This window comes from Symphalangus syndactylus, chromosome 5 (genome assembly GCF_028878055.3).
Source record: "Symphalangus syndactylus isolate Jambi chromosome 5, NHGRI_mSymSyn1-v2.1_pri, whole genome shotgun sequence".
Lineage (NCBI taxonomy): Eukaryota > Metazoa > Chordata > Mammalia > Primates > Hylobatidae > Symphalangus > Symphalangus syndactylus.
In genome coordinates, this window is record NC_072427.2 from 24,671,117 (window position 1) to 24,690,841 (window position 19,725).

The 19,725-nt window shown below is 39.0% G+C and overlaps 1 protein-coding gene and 1 pseudogene across 1 annotated transcript in view; one reads left to right on the top strand and one right to left on the bottom strand.

The window, feature by feature from the left end:
* Positions 1 to 6,985, bottom strand: part of CFAP161 (cilia and flagella associated protein 161) — a 29,834-nt gene extending 22,849 nt beyond the window's left edge. Inside the window, exon 1 of the mRNA XM_063639965.1 lies at positions 6,876 to 6,985. The gene's annotated coding sequence lies outside the window, so the exon portion shown is untranslated. The remainder of the gene's footprint in view (positions 1 to 6,875) is intronic.
* LOC129481538 (acidic leucine-rich nuclear phosphoprotein 32 family member B-like) lies at positions 6,938 to 8,245 on the top strand (annotated as a pseudogene).
* The last annotated feature ends 11,480 nt before the right edge of the window (positions 8,246 to 19,725 follow it).

Below are 19,725 nucleotides of genomic sequence, written 5' to 3' on the forward strand. Positions count from 1 at the left end.
TATGCATTTTTGCTTAAGTTTACTGGTCAGTTTTATATTGTCTTTGCTAGATGTTTTAAAGAATCAGGGTTTGACACAAAGGTTACAAAACTATAAATCCATTCTAAAACAGAATTATCTGTTTGGGTAATTTCCTGACAAATAAGACTTTAATATTGTCAGTTTAATGAAAACAGATGTATCTGCTGATACATTTTGCTGAATATTTACCAGCAATATATTCATATATTTAACTTTAAGGTTTGTACTTAAATACCTAAGACAGGCTATTAAAATGATTAATAGGGAAATAACTTGAAAGGGTGATGGGCTTTGTCTACTTTTCAGTTCTCATAAGTAGTCTAGGTGAGCTGTCTTTAAAAAAATCAAGTAAATGTAAATCAAATAAATGCTTATAAATGAACTTTTTATGGGTTTTTTTTTTACTTTTCTTTTAAATAAACTTTTTCTGTAATTGGAAATCTTAAAGTTATGTTATGTTAAATTAAATAATAGATACTCTGGTATCTATGCCTGGGTGATTTCCAAATAAAAAGAAAATTTTAACTGAAACAAATTGCCAAACACAAATATAAGCTTGTTCTTGGCTTCTTAAGTTTTATAGAAAGACTAAAGTATATGAGTCTATTAATATACATTAAAAATTATGTTATGCACAATCAGAAATGATAAGGGGAATATTACCACTGACCCCACAGAAATACAAACAACCATCAGAGAATATTATAAACAGCTCTATGCACATAAACTAGAAAATCTGGAAGAAATGAATAAATTCTTGGACACATACACCCTCCCAAGACTCAACCAGGAAGAAACTGAATCTCTGAATAGACCAATAATGAGTGCCGAAATTGAGGCAGTAATTAGCCTTTGAACCAAAAAAAGCCCAGGAGCAGATGGATTCACATCTGAATTCTACCAGAGGTACAAAGAAGAGCTGGTACCATTTCTATGGAAACTATTCTAAAAAATTAGAAAGGAAGGACTCCTTCCTAACTCATTCTATGAGGCCAGCATCACCCTGATACCAAAACCTGGCAGAAATAAAACAAAAAAAGAAAACTTCATGCCAGTATCCTTGGTGAACATTGATGCAAAAATCCTCAACAAAATACTGACAAACTGAATCCAGCAGCACATCAAAAGGCTTATCTACCATGATCAAGGAGGCTTCATCCCCAGGATGTAATGTTGGTTCAACATATGCAAATCAGTAAGTGTGATTCATCACATAAACAGAACTAAAGACAAAAATCACACGATTATCTCAATAGATGCAGAAAAAGCTTTCAATAAAATTCAATATCCCTGGTATTGAAGGAACATACCTCAAAATAATAAGAGCCATATATGACAAACCCACAGCCAATATCATACTGAATGGGGAATACTGGAAGCCTTCCTCTTGAAAACTGGCACAAGACAACGATGTCCCCTCTCACCACTGCTCTTCAACATAGTATTGGAAGTTCTGGCCAGGGCAATCAGGCAAGAGAAAGAAATAAAAAGCATTCAAATAGGAAGAAAGAAAGTCAAACTATCCCTGTTTGTAGATGACATAATCCTACATCTAGAAAACCCCATCATCTCAGCCCAAAACCCTCTTAAGCTTATAATCAACTTCAGCAAAGTCTCAGGATACAAAATCAATGTGCAAAAATTGCTAGCATTCCTATATACCAACAACAGTCAACCTGGGAGCCAAAAATCAAGAAGACAATCTCATTCACAATTGCCACAAAAAGAATAAAATACTTAGGAATACAGCTAACGAGAGAAGTGAAGGATCTCGACAAGGAGAACTATAAACCACTGCTCAAAAAAATCAGAGATGACATAACAAATGGAAAAACATTCTATGCTCATGGGTAAGAAGAATCAATGTCATCAAAATGGCCATACTGCCTAAAGCAGTTTATAGATTCAGTGTTATTCCAATTAAACTACCATTGACATTCTTCATAGAACTAGAAAAAAACTATTTTAAAATTCATATGAAACCAAAACAGAGCCTGAATAGCCAAGGCAATCCTAGGCACAAAGAACAAAGCTGGAAGCATCACACTACCCAACTTCAAACTATTCTACAAGGCTACAGTGACCAAAACAGCATGATACTGGTACAAAAACAGACACATGGAACAATGGAACAGAAGAGAGAACCCAGAAATAAGACTGCACACCTACAACTATCTGATCTTCAACAAACCTGACAAAAACAAGCAATGGGGGATGCCCATTTAATAAATTATGCTGGGATAACTAACTGGCTAGCCATATGCGGAAGATTGAAACTGGACCCCTTCCTCACACCATATACAAAAATTAACTCAAGATGGATTAAAGACTTAAATGTAAAACCCAAAACTATAAAAACCCTAGAATAAAAATGAGGTAATACCATTCATGACATTGGCATGGGCAAAGATTTCATGATGAAGATGCCAAAACCAATTGCAACAAAAGTAAAAATTGACAAATGGGATCTAATTAAACTAAAAAGCTCTGCACAGCAAAAGAAACAATCAACAGAGTAAACAGACAACCTATGGAATGGGGAAAATATTTTGCAAACTATGCATCCAAGAAAGGTCTAATATCCAGCATCTATAAGGAACTTAATCAAGAACTTACAAGAAAAAACAAACAACCCCATTAAAAAGTGGGCAAAAGACATGAGCAGACACTTATCAAAAGAAGATATACATCAGGCCAACAATCATATGAAAAAAATCAACATCGGCCAGGCATGGTGGCTCATACCTGTAATCCCAGCACTTTGAGAGGCAGAGGTGGGCGGATCACGAGGTCAGGAGTTTGAGACCAGCCTGGCCAACACAGTGAAATCCTGTCTCTATTAAAAATACAAAAAAATTAGCCGGGTAAGGTGGCGGGTGCCTGTGGTCCCAGCTACTCGGGAGGCTGAGGCAGAAGAATGGTGTGAACCCAGGAGGCAGAGTTTGCAGTGAGCTGAGATCACACCACTGCACTCCAGCCTGGGCGACAGAGCAAGACTCTGTCTCAAAAGAAAAGAAATACAAAAAATAGCTGGGTATGGTGGTGCGTGCCTGTAATCCCAGCTACAAGGGAGGCTAAGGCAGGTGAATTGCTTGAACCTGGCAGGCGGAGGTTGTAGTGAGCCGAGTTCATACCACTACACTCCAGCCTGGGCAACAAGAGTGAAATTCCATCTTAAAAAAAAAAAAAAAAAAAAAAAAGAAAGAAAAAAAAAATCAACACATCACTGATCATTAGAGAAATGCAAATCAACACCACAATGAATACCATCTCATACCAGTCAGAATGGCTGCTACTAAAAAGTCAAAAAATAGCAGATGCTGGTGAGGTTGTAGAGAAAAAGGAATGCTTTTATACTGTTGGTGGGAGTGTAAACTAGTTCAACCATTGTGGAAGGTAGTGTGGCCATTCCTCAAAGACCTAAAGACAGAAATACCATTTCACCCAGCAATCCCATTACTGGGTACACTCAAAGGAATAGAAATCATTCTATTATAAAGACACATGCACGTGTATGTTCATTACAGCACTATTCACAATAGCAAAGACACGGAATCAACTTAAGTGCCCATCAATGATAGACTGGATAAAGAAAAGGTGGTACATACACACAATGGAATACTATGCAGCCACAAAAAGAATGAGATCATGTCCTCTGCAGGGACATGGGTGGAGCTGGAGGCCATTATCCTTAGCAAACTAATGCAGGAACAGAAAACCAAATACCACATGTTCTCACTTATAAGCGGGAGCTAAATGATGAGAACACATGGACACATAGAAGGGAATAACACACGCTGGGGCCTCTCAAAAGGTGGAAGGTGGCAGGAGGGAGAGGATCAGGAAAAGTAACTAATGGATACTAGGCTTAATACCTGGGTGATGAAACAGTCTGCACAACAAACCCCCATGACACATGTTTACCTATGTAACAAACCTGCACATCCTGCACATGTACCCCTGAACTTAAAAGTTAAAAAAAATTATGTTATGGGGAAACATATTTCTAAAACTTATAAAATAGTTTTAATCTCTAAAATACTGATATGTAACAGAGAAGTCAAGATTTCTTGCTTCCCAGGTTTTTGCTAAAAATTTAAGGTTGCTAAGAGTTAAACATTCTAATTAATATATATAACTTTGTATTTAAATATACCAAAAAAGTCAGATGTGTTTTTGATGAAAAAAATTATAAGAAAAGTATACAATATGCTCTTTGTTGAGAAAGAAAGAGTAATTTTGTCTAATTCAGAGGTTATTTGAAGGTTGTTTTAAAATATAGATTTAGGAAGGAAATAGAAATAAAATGGAATCAGCAAGCAGGAGAGAGAAATGTAAAGAAAAGTTATAAACATGAAAATATGTTTTTGGTAAAAAACATGAAAAAGAAAAGAGAATAATTTTGAATAAGAAAGAATCTTGCATGGTAAATTTTGTCCTAAAGTAAAATAATTGGTTATTTAAGATAGAAGAAGTATAGGAAAATGCAGAAAGCCCAAGTATGTCATCAGTGGTCTGAGTAGGTTGCAGTAAGTTTCATCAAAAATAATTTATAGAAGGAATTGTTTTTGTGATCAAATTGGCTATAATTAGAAGGAAATTATTTAAAAGTTTTTCTAAATATTGAATTTGGACCTAAAAAATGCATTAATCCAAAATGTTAAAGCGTGGTTCTCCATGTAAAAACAAGATTTTCTTAAAGTATTGATTTGCTCTTAGTAAAACTGCAAGAGGTTTTGATTTTTAATTCTGAAACCTGTTTCTTTAATAGCCATCTTCTAAACTACAGACAGTTTCTATTTCATCCAGATATCTAATTAGTTTATCTAGTTTTAGGTTGGAAAATGCTGTGTTTTTCATTCAGAATGGTAACTTCACTTCTTGAGGTAAAATTTTCCTTTTTAAAACTTCTCAGACTTATATAAGTTCAACTTTTGCTGTACCTCACCGCATATGATTTGTAGGACATACATCATTGCCTTCTGCTCTTTCTTCCCTTGAAAAGGTGTATCTTTTTGCTTGGCTCTGGTGATAACTCTCTCCTTCAACCTTTTTGTCAACTACTGTAACTTGTGTGTGTATGTGGAGACGAGGTCTCACTATGCTGCCAGAGCTGGTCTTGAACTCCTGGCCTCAAGTGATCCTCCGACCTCAGTGTTCCAGAATTCTGGGATTACAGGTGGGAACCACTGGGCCTGGCCAACTGCTGTAACATTTTTTTCAGTTTCAACTCTGTTGTTATGACCTGATGATGACATTTTATTTTGGAGGTCTAGAAAAGCAAAGTTTTCCTCCAATATAATTTGATTCCATACTCTTGGCTTTTCTTGATGTGTCTGAATTGTTCTTTGTAACCAGGAAACTTGTCATGCTATTACTGAGAGCCATGCATTCTCCTGGTCAAGGTATTAGTTTTCTTGTTTACATTCCTTTATAACATAGCATACAGTCATAATCCAGGATATACCCTTCATGTGTCTGATTAATTTGAGTTCCAGGTTATCTAAATGGGCTTCACCTAAGGAAGAGCAATCACACTACAGGAGATTTTTCTTTACCTTTTCGGTAATTTGTCTTAAAAATATATATTTTTTACATTTTATGACGATAATACCTGTATTTTCTTTATTAAGTTTTTTATTATTTAGGAAAACTGGGCTTTAAAGAGGTTAAGGTTTTAATATCCATGCAACTTTCTGTACTGCTTTTGAGCCTTTCATCACTCTGGATAATGAATAACTTATTTTATAGTGACTGGTGATTCTGTTTTTTAAAACTATTTTTATTTTTAAAAATTTTTTTAAAGACAGGATCTTGCTATGTTGCCCAGGCTGGTGTTGAACTTCTGGCCTCCTGCATTGACCTCCCAAAATGTTGGGATTACAAGCATGAACCACCATGGGGGCTGGGGCCTGTGATTCTGTTTTGATAACTGTTTTGAACCTTTTAATATCTTTGGCAGGTTTCCCCAGAATCAATATTCTAAATTATCTCTTTTTGACCTAAAATTAACTAGGATTTTCTGGGTGGGCCTCCAGAGAGCCTCAAAAAATGTCTCTCTCATCTTCTAGAGATACTAAATGATTAGACTTAGGTAAATTGTATGGGAAGCATTGCCAAATGGTAAGTGATGCTGGATCTTCTTTCAGTTACAATTATGAGTATGCTATTAATATAACGTTCCAAAAATTATATAACGTTATTAAAATCTGTTAATTTGTTAAAAGCCATAATTTTATTGCTATGTTGAATGTTTTCTAAAGCTGTATTTATGTGGCTATCTTATTAATATGAGTGTTCTAACGATAATATAAAATTTATGAAAGATTATAAAAATTTATAAAAGTTCTGATGTGACACTGTCAGTCATGATTCTGGTTGTTATCTGAAAATACTGCATGTAGTAGACATAAATAAATTTATTTGTCAACTGAGAACTTTCATCAGATTTTAATCATGGTTATTCTAAGTTTTTGTCATCTATAATTATTGTTTTGAATTCTTCTTTAAAAGTATTTGCAATCAGCTATAATCTAAAATTGCTTTTCACGGAAAACACTCTAGCAACAGATATCTGGTAACTTTAACATCAATGGACTCAATAAAAATTTCCAGAGCCCTAATTAAAAAACCAATGGGTTCATAAAACTGCTAATTAACATCAAGCAAAACAAAACAAAATACATGAAACTAAGCAATTGATAGAAATAATGTTCTGACGACTCTTATTTAAACCCTTATTGGTTATTTACTTAAATTCCAGATTTCAGGAAATTTTATCTCATAAGCTATCTATAGTTTATAATAATTTGGTAACGTATACAAAAATAGAAGCAATTGCTTCTTCTTCCTACCTGATTCTTCCAAAATTCAGAAACTATTCATGAGTATTTTTATTTATATAAGTTCAATAAAAATGCATTCTCTCTTGGATGGTTTGGGGCGGGCCTCAGCTAGCCTCTGCTGGCGGGTCGTGCAGCCTCTGGCCTCGCTAGAGTACCGTTGCGGCCCTCGTGCGGCGCAGCTGCGTGTGCGCTGGTCCCGCCTGGAGGAATCGCCCCTTTGGTCTCCCGGGTTTCGCGCGACTGCCCGCCACCGCGAGCCCCCCCCCGCGGACTGGCGCGGGGCCAAGTGGCGCTGCGGGTGGACGCCCCCGCGGGTGAGTGGCTTTCCCGCTGAGGGCGGCCCCGCGTGGCCTCCCACCCCGCTCCGGTCCCGCAAGCAGCCGGGTTTCGTGCCCTCAGGTGGCTGTGGTTAACAAGCCGCGAACTTGTGGGAATTCGTCCATCAGGGTTTTACCTGGTGTGCTCGATGTTTTTCAAGTGAGATGTAAGAGTGTTCAAAGACGGTTCGAGAACATGTCTCGGACAACTGCAGATCAAATGACTGGAAAATTGAGAGCTTAACAGCTGAATTTGTGAACTTAAGAGTTCCTCCGTTTAATAAATGTAGGTTTGATTTCAATTTCAAATCTCCCCAAGCTGCCTAAATTGAAAAAGTTTGTACTCAGTGAAAATAGAATCTTTGGAGGTCTGAATATGTTTGCAGAAAAACTTCCAAATCTCATACATTTAAACTTAAGTGGAAAAAAACTGAAAGATATCAGCACCTTGGAACCTTTGAGAAAGTTAGAATGTCTAAAAAGCCTGGACCTCTTTAACTGTGAGGTTATTAACCTGAATGACTACCAAGAGAGTGGCTTCAAGCTCCTGCCCCAGCTGACCTACTTGGATACCTATGACCCAGAGGACCAGGAAGCCCCTGACTCAGATGCCCAGGTGGATGGTGTGGATAAAGAGGAGGAGGATGAAGAAGGAGAAGATGAGAAAGAGGAGGAGAATGAGGATGGTGAAGAAGAGGAGTTGGATGAAGAGGAAGATGAAGACGAAGCTGTAGAAGGGGATGATGACAAAGATGAAGTCAGTGAGGAGGAAGAAGAATTTGGACTTGATGAAGATGGATGAGGATGAAGATGAGGATGAAGAGGAGGAAGAAATCGGAAAAGGTGAAAACAGGAAGAGAGAAACAGATGATGAAGACGATGGTTAAGACCCCAGACCACCTGCAGAAACAGAACTGTTCAGTATTGTTTGGACTATTCATGGATTTGGTAGCTGTTTAAAAAAAAAAAAAAAGTAGCTGTGATACAAACCCCAGGACATCCACCCACCCAAAGAGCCAAAGAATAGGTTCTGTGACATTCTGCCTTTCTCCATTTGGTCCCTCTTGGTAATCTACCACCGAGCTTAGGGACTTCACCCCAACAAAATTGTAAGCATTGTTAGCTTTTTGTGTGAGACTCTTGCTGTAGCATGGATAGCTGTGATTGGTGAGTCAACCATCTGTGGCTACCAATTACACTGAGATTGCGACAGCATTTTTACTTTCTGTACAACAAAAAAGCTTTGAAAATAAAATCTTAACATTGAATATATATGTGTATATTATATATATGTGTATAATCTCTTCATAAGTATGATGCAATTGGAAACATTGGTTATATTACCAAGATTTTGACTAAAATATCATACTTAAGAATGTGTAGAAAATGCCTAGCTTCCAGAGTTCCCAGCCTCACAGTGAGTACAAATTGTCACTTCCTGGCAGGTCCAAGAACCTTAAAACTGTATGTAAAATCTAAAGTGTGCCTTCCTATGGATTCCTAGCCCCAAAAGGTTTTTAAATATGAGATTCCTAAGTGATCAGTGCAGAGAGGAAAAGTTAGTTTTCCAAAAACAACACTATAAGCCATCTGTATTGGATCTCAGCCTTGTGAATTGTTTTCAAGTTCTCATTATCTACCTGTAGACTAGACTAGACCCTGTATTCTCCTAATTTTCTCTAATATTTGGCTACAACTCTCCAACTAAAAACAAAAGTTGCCCTATTCCTAAAGCCCTACAAGCTGAAACTAGACAAATTTTAAGAAACAAGCCTCATGCTCGGTGTATGAGTCACACAAAAAACTCACCAAGCCACCCAATGTCATGACCAGAGATGCTCACACTACAAACCAAGAGAAAGAGTTGACGTTTTCCCACCGTAAACAGCTTTTCCCAAGATGTTGAAACAAGACTCCAGGCCAGGCGCGGTGACTCATGCCTGTAATCCCAGCACTTTGGGAGGCTGAGGCGGGTGGATCACCTGAGGTCAGGAGTTTGACATCAGCCTGACCAACATGGTGAAACCCCGTCTCTACCAAAAATACAAAAAAATTAGCTGGGCGTGGTGGCGTGCGCCTGTAGTCCCAGTTACTTGGGAGACTGAGGCAGGAGAATCACTTGAACCCAGGAGGCGGAGGCTGCAGTGAGCCGAGATTGTGCCACTGCACTCCAGCCTGGGCAACGGAGCAAGAATTCATCTAAAAAAAAATTTTTTTTAATAAAATAAAATTTTTAGAAAAGAAATAAGACTCCATAACATAATGAGACTTTTACCTCCCTTAATGTTACCTTTTTCACCTGGCAAGTGAAATGGTGTAACAGAAATTTCACAGTTAATAGCTGGTGACCTAAGGGAACCTACCCTAAGAAATCCTTTAGTAACCACTGGTTAAATAAGAAAATGTCTGTACTGTTGCTAATACTACATGCTGCACCTAGACACATTCTTCTCTGGAAAAGTTCAGATCCACGTTTACAATATAAGAAAACAGGCCACATGGTTACAACAGGTCTCACTTAATTCCCTATAGTCATTTGATTTATTCAATTAATTGTCTTTAAGCCTAGATTCTGGTTGAGGTGGGAGTATTGCTTGAGCCCAGGAGCTCGCAATCAGCCTGGGCAACATAGCGAAACTCCGTCTCTGTTAAATAAATAAATAAAATAACAATTTAATTAGCTAGGCACAGTGGTGCCTGCTGTAGTCCCACTTGAGCTTGAGAGATTGAGTTTGCAGTGAGAGGCAATGACTCCATTGCACTCCAGCTGCAGTGACAGAGCGAGCCCTGTCTCAAAACAAATGAAAAACAAAAGCCTAGGTTCTAGCTGAAAACCATTATGCAAACTAGAATTTTGTCATATAATTATTAATTTTACTTTGTATTTTCCCTTTTTAAACTTTGGATCTGTTATTTATTAAATGTTTGCAGAAGTATGAAATAATGCTGGCTCAGCACTTTGACATAATTGCAAAATTGAGCTTAGTAATGGATTCTACTAGACTTGACTTAAAGCCACTTCCTCCAACCTTCCTTGTTGCGCAAATGTAGCTAAAAGGGTTTTGACACTGACTACTAGTCACCAATTACCCCCCCTCCACTGCTCCCAGTGTGACACAAGACCAGCCACTGGAACAGGTTCATTCCAGCATCGAGAGACATCAAAACCTAACTACAGGTTGATTGATCAGTGATGCTTTTGGAAAAAGATATTGATCAAAAACGGGAAATGTGAAAGTTATCAGAATCAAAATGGAGTCACTAATGCTACAAAAAAAAAAAAAAATTCCCTGACAAGTAGAGCCAGAGAAGGCCATGAAGAAAGCGTTTTCATGCTTGTATGCCTGATAACAAAAAAGACTGCACAAACCACAACCTTGCACAAAAGTCATCACAAACTTATACAAAAAATCCTTCTGCAAAAACAGCTTCCCAATAACTGCCTGTCCCACCTTGGACTGGGCATCACCCTTGTTATTGATCTTTGTAGCCAAGGATAATTGTTTCAAAACAATCATGCAATCCTCATTTTTTTAATTTTAAAAACCCTTGCGCCTGTAATCCCAGCACTTTGGGAGGCCGAGGCAGGCAGATCACAAGGTCAGGAGATAGAGACCATCCTGACCAACATGGTGAAACCCTGTCTCTACTAAAAATACAAAAATTAGCTGGGCATGGTTGCGGGCGCCTGTAGTCCCAGCTACTCAGGAGGCTGAGGCAGGAGAATGACGTGAACCCGGGAGGCAGAGCTTGCGGTGAGCCGAGATGGTGCCACGGCACTCCAGCCTGGGCGACAGAGCAAGACTCCATCTCAAAAAAAAAAAACAAAAAAAAAACCCTTGTCTTCCTCTACCTCCCTGAATATGCACTTAGTTTACTAAGACATGCATATTCCCATTGCAATGTTCTATCCCCAAACATACATCTTTTCTTTCAGAGAGCCTCTCTCTGTTTGTTTAGATTGACATGTGAAAGAAGAGTCAATCAATGTGGCAAACTTCATTGTTGTGTTATTTTAAGAAATTGCCATAGCCACCCTAATCAACCCCCACCCTCATCAGTCAGCAGCCATCAACAGCAAGGCAGGATCCTCCACTCTCATAAAGATTACAACTCACTGAACGCCCAGATGGCTCTAAGCATTTTTTAGCAGTAAACTATTTTTAAATTAAGATATGTACATTTTTTAGACATAAAGCCATTGAACACTTAATAGACCACAGTATGGTGTAAGCATAAATGTTTATATGCACTGGGAAAACAAAAATTTATGTGACTCACTTTAATGCAATATATGCTTTAGTGCAGCAGTCTGGAAACAAACCCGCGTTATCTCTGAGGTAGGCCTGTATGTTGTAGCAACTCTGTCTATTGTTTCTCCATGCCCAGGGCATGTTTTTGTTTGCTTGTTTGCTAGTATATTTGTTTGGCAACTGTGGTATTATAAGAAACATATTCGGTTTTTGTTCTTTGTTCTTAGCACAGAGCTCCTAAAATCCTTGGAATTTCCTGAGTGATGAGAATGTCTTTTGTTATTCATAATAAGCTCCTTTTGATCACACTGAATTTATACTAATAAGGTGACTTAGGGTGGAGCCCTTAGATAGCCTAGTGATGGGACTGGCCACCAGAAGGACCAAGTGATGCGAGAGTAGAGACTTTTAGCTCCACTCACCCACCTCCAAGAAGAAAGGTGAGGGGCTGGAGATTAAGCTCTGAGAGAACTCTTGAACAATAAATGTTGATGTGCTTCTGGGCTGGTGAACACATCAAGGTGCTGGGAAGGTGGCACCCAGAAAAGTCATGGGAGCTCTGCATCCCTTTCCTCACTCCTTACCCTGTGCATCTCTTCCATGTGGCTGTTCCTGAGTTGTATCCTTTATAATATCCTTCGTAATAAATCAGTAAACACAGAGTGCCTTCCTGGCTCTATGAGTCATTCTAGCAAATAATTGAACTTGAGGAGGGGGTCATGGGAACTCCTGATTTTACAGCCAGAAGTATGGGTGGCCCAGGACTTGCACTTGGCAACTGAAGTGAGGGCAGTCTTGTAAAACCGAACCCTTTTAGCCTGTGAAATCTGACACTAACTCCAGGTAGTTAATGTCAGAATGGAATTTAATTGTTGGACACCCAGTTGGTGTCTGGAGAATCAATAATTGGTTGTTAGTGTTGGAAAACACTGCAGTGACCTTGGCTAGACTATTTTGTTGAAGTCTATTTCCTGGACACTGTGCAGTCTCTGGTGTTACCCATTAGAGGGCACAGCCTTGGGCATGAGCAGAGTCCCTTGATTCCCCAAATGAATCTTAACAAGATAAACAAAGTAACATAAAGAATCATCTCACAACTTACAATGCAGATGGATTTAAAAGCCAGGTGATAATAAAATAATAAACAAATATGCAAGGGATTTTTTAAATTATCTTTTTATTACTTTTTACTCTTTTTATCATAAAATATTCATTTTACATGTGATTATACAGTTTTAAATTTACATTCCTCAAAAACTCTCAAAGCCAAAATTAAAACGGAAATGCACTCATACATTATTGGATGCTGTGCAATTTACTCAGTATAACTTAGCCATAAATATCCCCTTAAAATCAGGCCAGCACTCCCCTCGCTTTATAAGTATTATTATTTTGACATAGGCTAGCTATATACTAGAAAACTTAATTTGCTATTCTTTTCTTTTTTATGATTTATGTATGTATTTTAGGGTCTCAGGTGCATTAAATTGGATTATGACACACTCTCAGCAGTGGTCCTCTAGTTATTTAGCCAGTTATTTTAAATAATGTAATAAGCACTTGTAAACCCATAACCCCAAAATAAAAGCTAAGATCTTGATAATAATCTACATCTAAGTATAAGAGTCTTTCATTCCCCATGCCTCCCTACCCCCCAGCCAAGGTAACCATCTCCTAAATCCTGTGTTCATTATCCGCTTCTTTTCCTTTTATATAGTTTTATTATACCTATATGTAATCTCAAAATTATACGTTTTAATTTTAAGTTCATAAAGATATAACATGTTCTATGTATTGTTTTCATTATTTGATGAAGCTCTTGGGAAAATTTAATTGGAGCCTTTCATTACTTGTAAAATATCTGGCAGGAAAGAAAAGTGAAAGAAAAACTTGGGAATAATCATTTTTAGAAAAGAGAAGTGGAACAAAATTCAGATGTTAGGAAAGATAAATACAGGCTATTATCTTACTTTCCATAGTTCAGAAAGTTTAAAAGTTCCTGTTGGATGACAAATGTAAGTCATCACAGTGTAGTAAAGAAAAAAAAAAAAAACAGATTGAAGCTCCTTTCACTTGGCTTGTGCAAGTATTTTTGTCTCTGAGCCTCCGCATCTTCGTCATTAAAAACAGATTAAAGATATTACCAATAACTCTCCGGAAAGTATTTCCAAAATAATCTGCAATATGTTAATAGGTGTGAAAGAGGAAAGGGTTCTATGGTCAAATAAATTTGAGAAATGCTGAGTTAAATAGGCTTCTTGATTGCAGGTCTTCTCAGATCCTTGAATTAATGGCCTGCACTATAAATCTACAAAATGGCAATAATCCATACAACACTTCCTAAGCTAATTTCAACATCAAATCCTTTTCTTAAGAATCACCTTTTAAAACTGTTATTTAAGGAACAATGACTCAGAGACTTTTTGAAACTTAAATGACATAATAATAGAAATGACGAATAGGATTTGTACATGCAGATGCAAGAACAGAGGTAAGCACTTTCCAGGCAGAGGAAGGAGGATGAGGCGAAGCACAGAAGCAAGAAAGCAACGGCCAGGAGGGACACAGGGTGATGAGAGGCAGAGGGGAGATGATGGGAAAGTACCTTCAGGATCGAGGCAAGAGTTGGTGGTTTTCTTCTGCAAGTAGTGGAGAGCCCCTGAAACTTTCAGAAGAGGAAATTGACAAGGGACAGAGAGTAGAGCTTTTGGAAGGTTGCTGGGGCTACAGGCCATTGCCTGGATTTAAAGCAGACAGGCCAGGGTAGGGGGTCAGGAAGCCTAGTTAAAGATAGCCCCAGGAGAGGTGATGCTGTGTGCTGACTTAAGCAGTGGCAGTGGGGATAAGGAGGAGGAACTAAATAAGAAAAGAATCAAAAGTGATATTGTCAGATCTTGGAAAAATGACACTGCAATGGGCGAATCCTTTCAATTGTTCATTCGACCCAAACTCACTGTGTGTCAAGCACTGCGCTCAGCCTTCTGGATGCAGTGGGAAATAAGATACTCATGGTCCCTGCCTTTGTGGAGAGTCCGAAGGAGAAGATTGTTTTGAACAAGTAATTACATGTGTAAGGTGTGTTGTCAAAGGGTCAGTACAGGGAGGATTTCTCTGAAAGGAACTCAGCAATGTTTTCCCACTAAATAACAATCCTTTGAAAAAGCAGACAGGATATTGAAAATAATCCAATTTAACAGAACTACATAATCATTTTTTAATAGCTCATCTGATCAAAGGCACGTATTCCTATTTTCTACAAAGAACATAGAGTGATGTCTCTACATAGAAAGGGTCTCCTAGTCTTTTTTGTCTCCATCTATTTTTGCCTTCTGCTTCTATCAGACCTCTGGAGGAAAGAATATCACACCAACAATGCACCTTTGCTTCTCCGCAGCCCAGCATGGCCACCAGAGCCCAGCATTCGTCCCCAGGAACAGGACCATGAGCCTAAGGTCTTGCAGCCCCTTTTTAGTGCGCTTGATCATCTGGTGGTCAGTCTCCAGTCCCCTTCCACTGAAGCTGACCACTTGGCTAACATGCCTGCTTATACTATGAAATCCTGAGAGCGGAAGAGATTTCTTACTATTTACATTCTCCACTGGCTTCTGAGGAGGGTGGGCCCTGTTAAAAGGAAACCCTTTTGTAGTTAACACTCTGGTGGGTTTGGGAATGCCAGAGTAGTGTTTAGTCTCAGTCTCTGCCTAAGAGAATGAAAAGAAACTAAGTTTCCCATCTGTGGTGATGCATTCTGCAGAAGCACCCAGAGGCAAGGGTGACCAGGAGAACAGCACCCTCCTGGAAATTCACAGATATCCTGGGGAGGGTTTCGGACTTCCAAGTGACATAAAGGGGGTGGAGGGAGTGGGGGCTTCAAGTCATTTATTCTAGATATCAAAAAACATAGAGACCTTTAACTGATATTTACATTATAGGAGGACGCTGTCCTTCAAAATCACCAGACATTTTTTAAACTTTTCAACCTTTTAAGCAGGGGAGGCTTCTTTTAAACAAAAGCAAGACAGAATTCAATTATATAAAACAAATATGAGAGGTCTTCAAAAAGTTCATGGAAGACACATCTTATGAAAAAAACTATACATGGATTTAAAATATTTTTCACCAAAACAAACTCACACTAACTTGTATTGCATGTCTGAACAGGATCTAGTTTGAGGCACTAAAAAGGATAAGACATCAGTTTGCAAAGATCCCGTATCCAAGCTACATGGATTCTGCTAAAATTTAACAAAGAGCAAACATCAAATTTATGGAGAAATTTGGGTGGAAAAATGGTGAAATCATTGATGCTTTATGAAAAGTTTATGGTAATAATGCCCCAAAGAAATCAGCAGTTTAAAAATGAATAATTCATTTTAATAAGGGATGAGGCAATGTTGAAGATGGAGCCTGCAGTGGTAGACTGTCCACAACAACTTGGAAGGAAAAATATTATCTTCTTTGTGCCCTGATTAAAGAGAATTGACATTAACAGTAGAAACAATAACCAACATCATAGACATCTCAATTGGTAACTTATACAATTTTTTTTTGGAGATAAGGTCTCTGTCACCTAGGTTGGGGTGCCATGGTGCAATCATAGGTCATCACAGCCTCAAACTCCTGGACTCCAGTGATCTTCCTGCCTCAGCCTCCTGAATAGCTGGGACTACAGGCATACACCACCACACCCGGCTAATTTTTAAATTTTTTGTAGAGACAGGGTCTTACTATGTTGCCCAGGCTGGAACACATACAATTCTGACTGAAAAAATCAAAGTTGAACAAACTTTCTACTTAATGGGTGCCAAAACCGTTGTGCCCAGCTCAGCTGCAGACAAGAGCACAGCTTTCAATGGAAATTTTAAACAAGGGGGATTAAGATCCTGAAGATTTCTTTGAAGAATTGCAACAGGAGATGAAATATGGCTTTGCCAGTATGATCCTGAAGACAAAGCACAATCAAAGCAATGGCTATCAAGAGGTGGAAGTGGCCCAGTCAAAGCAATAGTTGACCAGTCAAGAGCAAAGGTCATGGCAAGAGTTTTTTGGGATGCTCAAGGCATTTTGCTTGTTGACTTTCTGGAGGACCAAAGAATGATAACATCTGTTCATTATAAGAGTGTTTTGAGAAAGCTAGCCAGAGCATAAGCAGATAAACACCCAGGAGAGCTTCACTGGAGAGCCCTTCTCCACCATGACAATGCTCCTGCTCACTCCTCTTATCATACGTGGGCAATTTTGTGAGAGTTTCAATGGGAAATCATTAGGCATCCACCTTACAGTCCTGATTTGGCTCCTTCTGACTTCTTTTTGTTTCCAAATCTTGAAAAACTTTTAAAGGACACCCTTTTTTCTTCAGTTAATAATGTAAAAAAGACAGCATTGACATGGTTAAATTCCCAGGAACCTCAACTCTTTACAGCTGGACTAAATGGCTGGTAACATTGCTTACAAAAGTGTCTTGAATTTGATGGAGGTTATATTGAGAAATAAAGCTTATATTTTTTATTTTTACCTTTTAATTACATTTTCCCAAGAATTTTTGAAGTTGCCTCACAGATTTAAAAAGGGTGGTCTTATGATAGACTCAAAGGGTGAGTTGGGGCCAAAACTTCCACCTTGCCCCACCAGAGGGCCCTAAGAATCTGTAGAGCATAGATTGAAAACCACTGATCTAGTTTGGCCCTTCTAATTTTATAGCTGAGAAAATAAAAGCCCACAGAGCGGGTCCAAACCCTTGAGGACCACAAGCCCCTCAGGAGGAATGGCAGGGGCTAGAATCAATGTCACTTGACTTTTTGTCCAAGGCCTTTTCTACTTCCTACCCCTTATCTGGCCACAACTGTGGGAACACTCATCTGATTCTCATTGACCCATTCATCTCCTCTTGCTGGTTGGGAAAAAAAAAAAAAATGCTGGTCCTTGTGGCTTCAGAAAAATATAAATAAAAGCATTTCATTTATTGAATATAAGTCTCAGAATGCAACAAGAATGAATCTGTTTGGGTCCATTTCTCCTATTTTTCTGCAATTTAAAAGTCAGCAATTATAAAAGGTTTGGAAGCAATGCAATTATTCACTTACAGTACAATAGGGCAAAGTTAAGAAAGAGACCATTTCCAGGAACTTAAAGATACTGGATGAATGTGCACAGAAGGGTATCAAGGCAGACTCATTTCCCCAAACCGTCAGCTTCTCCAGTTCCCTTAAGCTGATGGGAAAAGATAGGGTGTGTCTCAGTTTCACAGACAAGGAAACGGAAGTGCAGAGATAGTATGGGAAATACATAAGTTAACATGGGAGTCAGAACTAAAACCCACCACCAAAAAAAAAATGTGATAAGAGAGGAGGAAGGGAGAAAGAAAACATTGAAAAATAAAGCCTTCCTCATGTGTTCATAGCATTCGCGGGTCTCAGACCATGTTTATACACATCAGTTTTATTTGGGCACTTCCATTACAAGAGGTTAGAAAATAATTCTATATTTTATGACCAGCTCTGTATTTTTATTTTATTTTATTTTGTTTTATTTTATTTTTGAGACTGAGTTTCACTCTTGTTGCCCAGGCTGGAGTGCAATGGCATGATCTCGGCTCACGACAACCGCTGCCTCCTGGGTTCAAGCAATTCTCTTGCCTCAGCCTGGGAGGCTGAGTAGCTGGGATTACAGGCACATGCCACTACACCTGGCTAATTTTGTATTTTTAGGAGAGATGGGGTTTCTCCATGTTGGCCAGGCTGGTCTCAAACTCCCGACCTCAGGTGATCCGCCCCCCTCGGCCTCCCAAAGTGCTGGAATTACAGGCACGAGCCACTGTGCCCAGCCTCTGTAATTTAAATCACAGGCTTTGGAGTCAGATATTCTCAATCCAAATGACAGAACTAAGCACTCACCTGCTGTGTAAACCTTGGGTGGAATCACAATCTATGACTTAGTTGCCTCATCCGTAAAATGGAGAAATAACATCACTCACGTCATATGATGAGTGTGGATATGTATGTAAGATGACGTGTGTGACACATTGGCACAGTATCTAGGACACAGTGAGTACTCAGTAAATACTACTACTTATTATTGTGAAAAGACTGACAGCAGACCAAGAATGGGAACCAGTTTTCTGCTCAAATTCCTCCAGGTACCTCATTCAGCAGATGTTTGCAGGTTTTAGATAGTCGCATTGGGCTTGTTTTTCGTTTTGTTTTGTTTGAAACAGGGTCTTGCTCTATTTAGGCTGGCGTGTCGTAGTGTTAACCATAGGTCACTGTGGTCTTGCACTCCTTGGCTCAAGCAATCCTCCCACCTCAGCCTCCTGAGAAGCTAGTACTACAGGTGCACACCATCACGCCCGGCTAATTTTTAAGTATTTTGTAGAAATGGGGTCTTGCTATGTAGCTCAAGCTGGTCTTGAACTCCTGGGCTCAAGCGATCCACCCACCTCGGCCTCCCAAAGTCCTGGGATTACAGGCTTGAGCCACCACACAGCCACATTGGGCTGTTTCTCATGCTCAAAAGTAATGTCTCAACCAGAAGAAATGTTTAGGACAAGGGCTTCCCTGACCTTTTGAAAGAGCATGTTTAATTCCATAATTGGGCAATTGTGCCCTCGTGTGGCAACTCATGGGTACAGCTTCTGATTTGTAACTAGAAAAATGATGCAGTGATATCAAGGTGTTCTCCAGGCTCAGTTCAGAAGACTCCAGTTTACAAGTGGGTCTCTGATTCCAAAGGGAGTTGTAAACCTTTGCTTCTGGAACTAATGATACATCTTCTCTCACTGTAATAAACATTGAGGTTAAAAGCCAGCCGGGCACGGTGGCTCACGCCTGTAATCCCAGCACTTTGGGAAGCTGAAGTGGGCGGATCATAAGGTCAGGAGATCGAGACCATCCTGGTTAACATGGTGAAACCCCGTCAGTCTGATGTCGAAAGCCTATTAAATTATTGTCTACTTGCAATAGTCTCAGGTTTCACTCCTGCAAATAATCCTGTTTCACATTATGTTCTAAAAATATCAAAATCCTTGAGACTCCCCCACACTATGTCTTTCTTGCCCTTGCTTTTAACTCTATTTGAATTTACTTTCTCAAGACCCTTCCTCTCCGTGTGATTTCTACTCATCCGTCAAGACCATCTTAGAAGCCATCTCCCTCAGCAACATCCCCAGCCCAGATTAAGCTGTCTGCTACTCCCTGGCTCTCATGACACTTTGCATTTTCTCTGCAAATCCCTATTATGAGCAATTTTTCTTCGCGATGAGCAACTTGGACTACTGTAAGCCCCATAAAGACA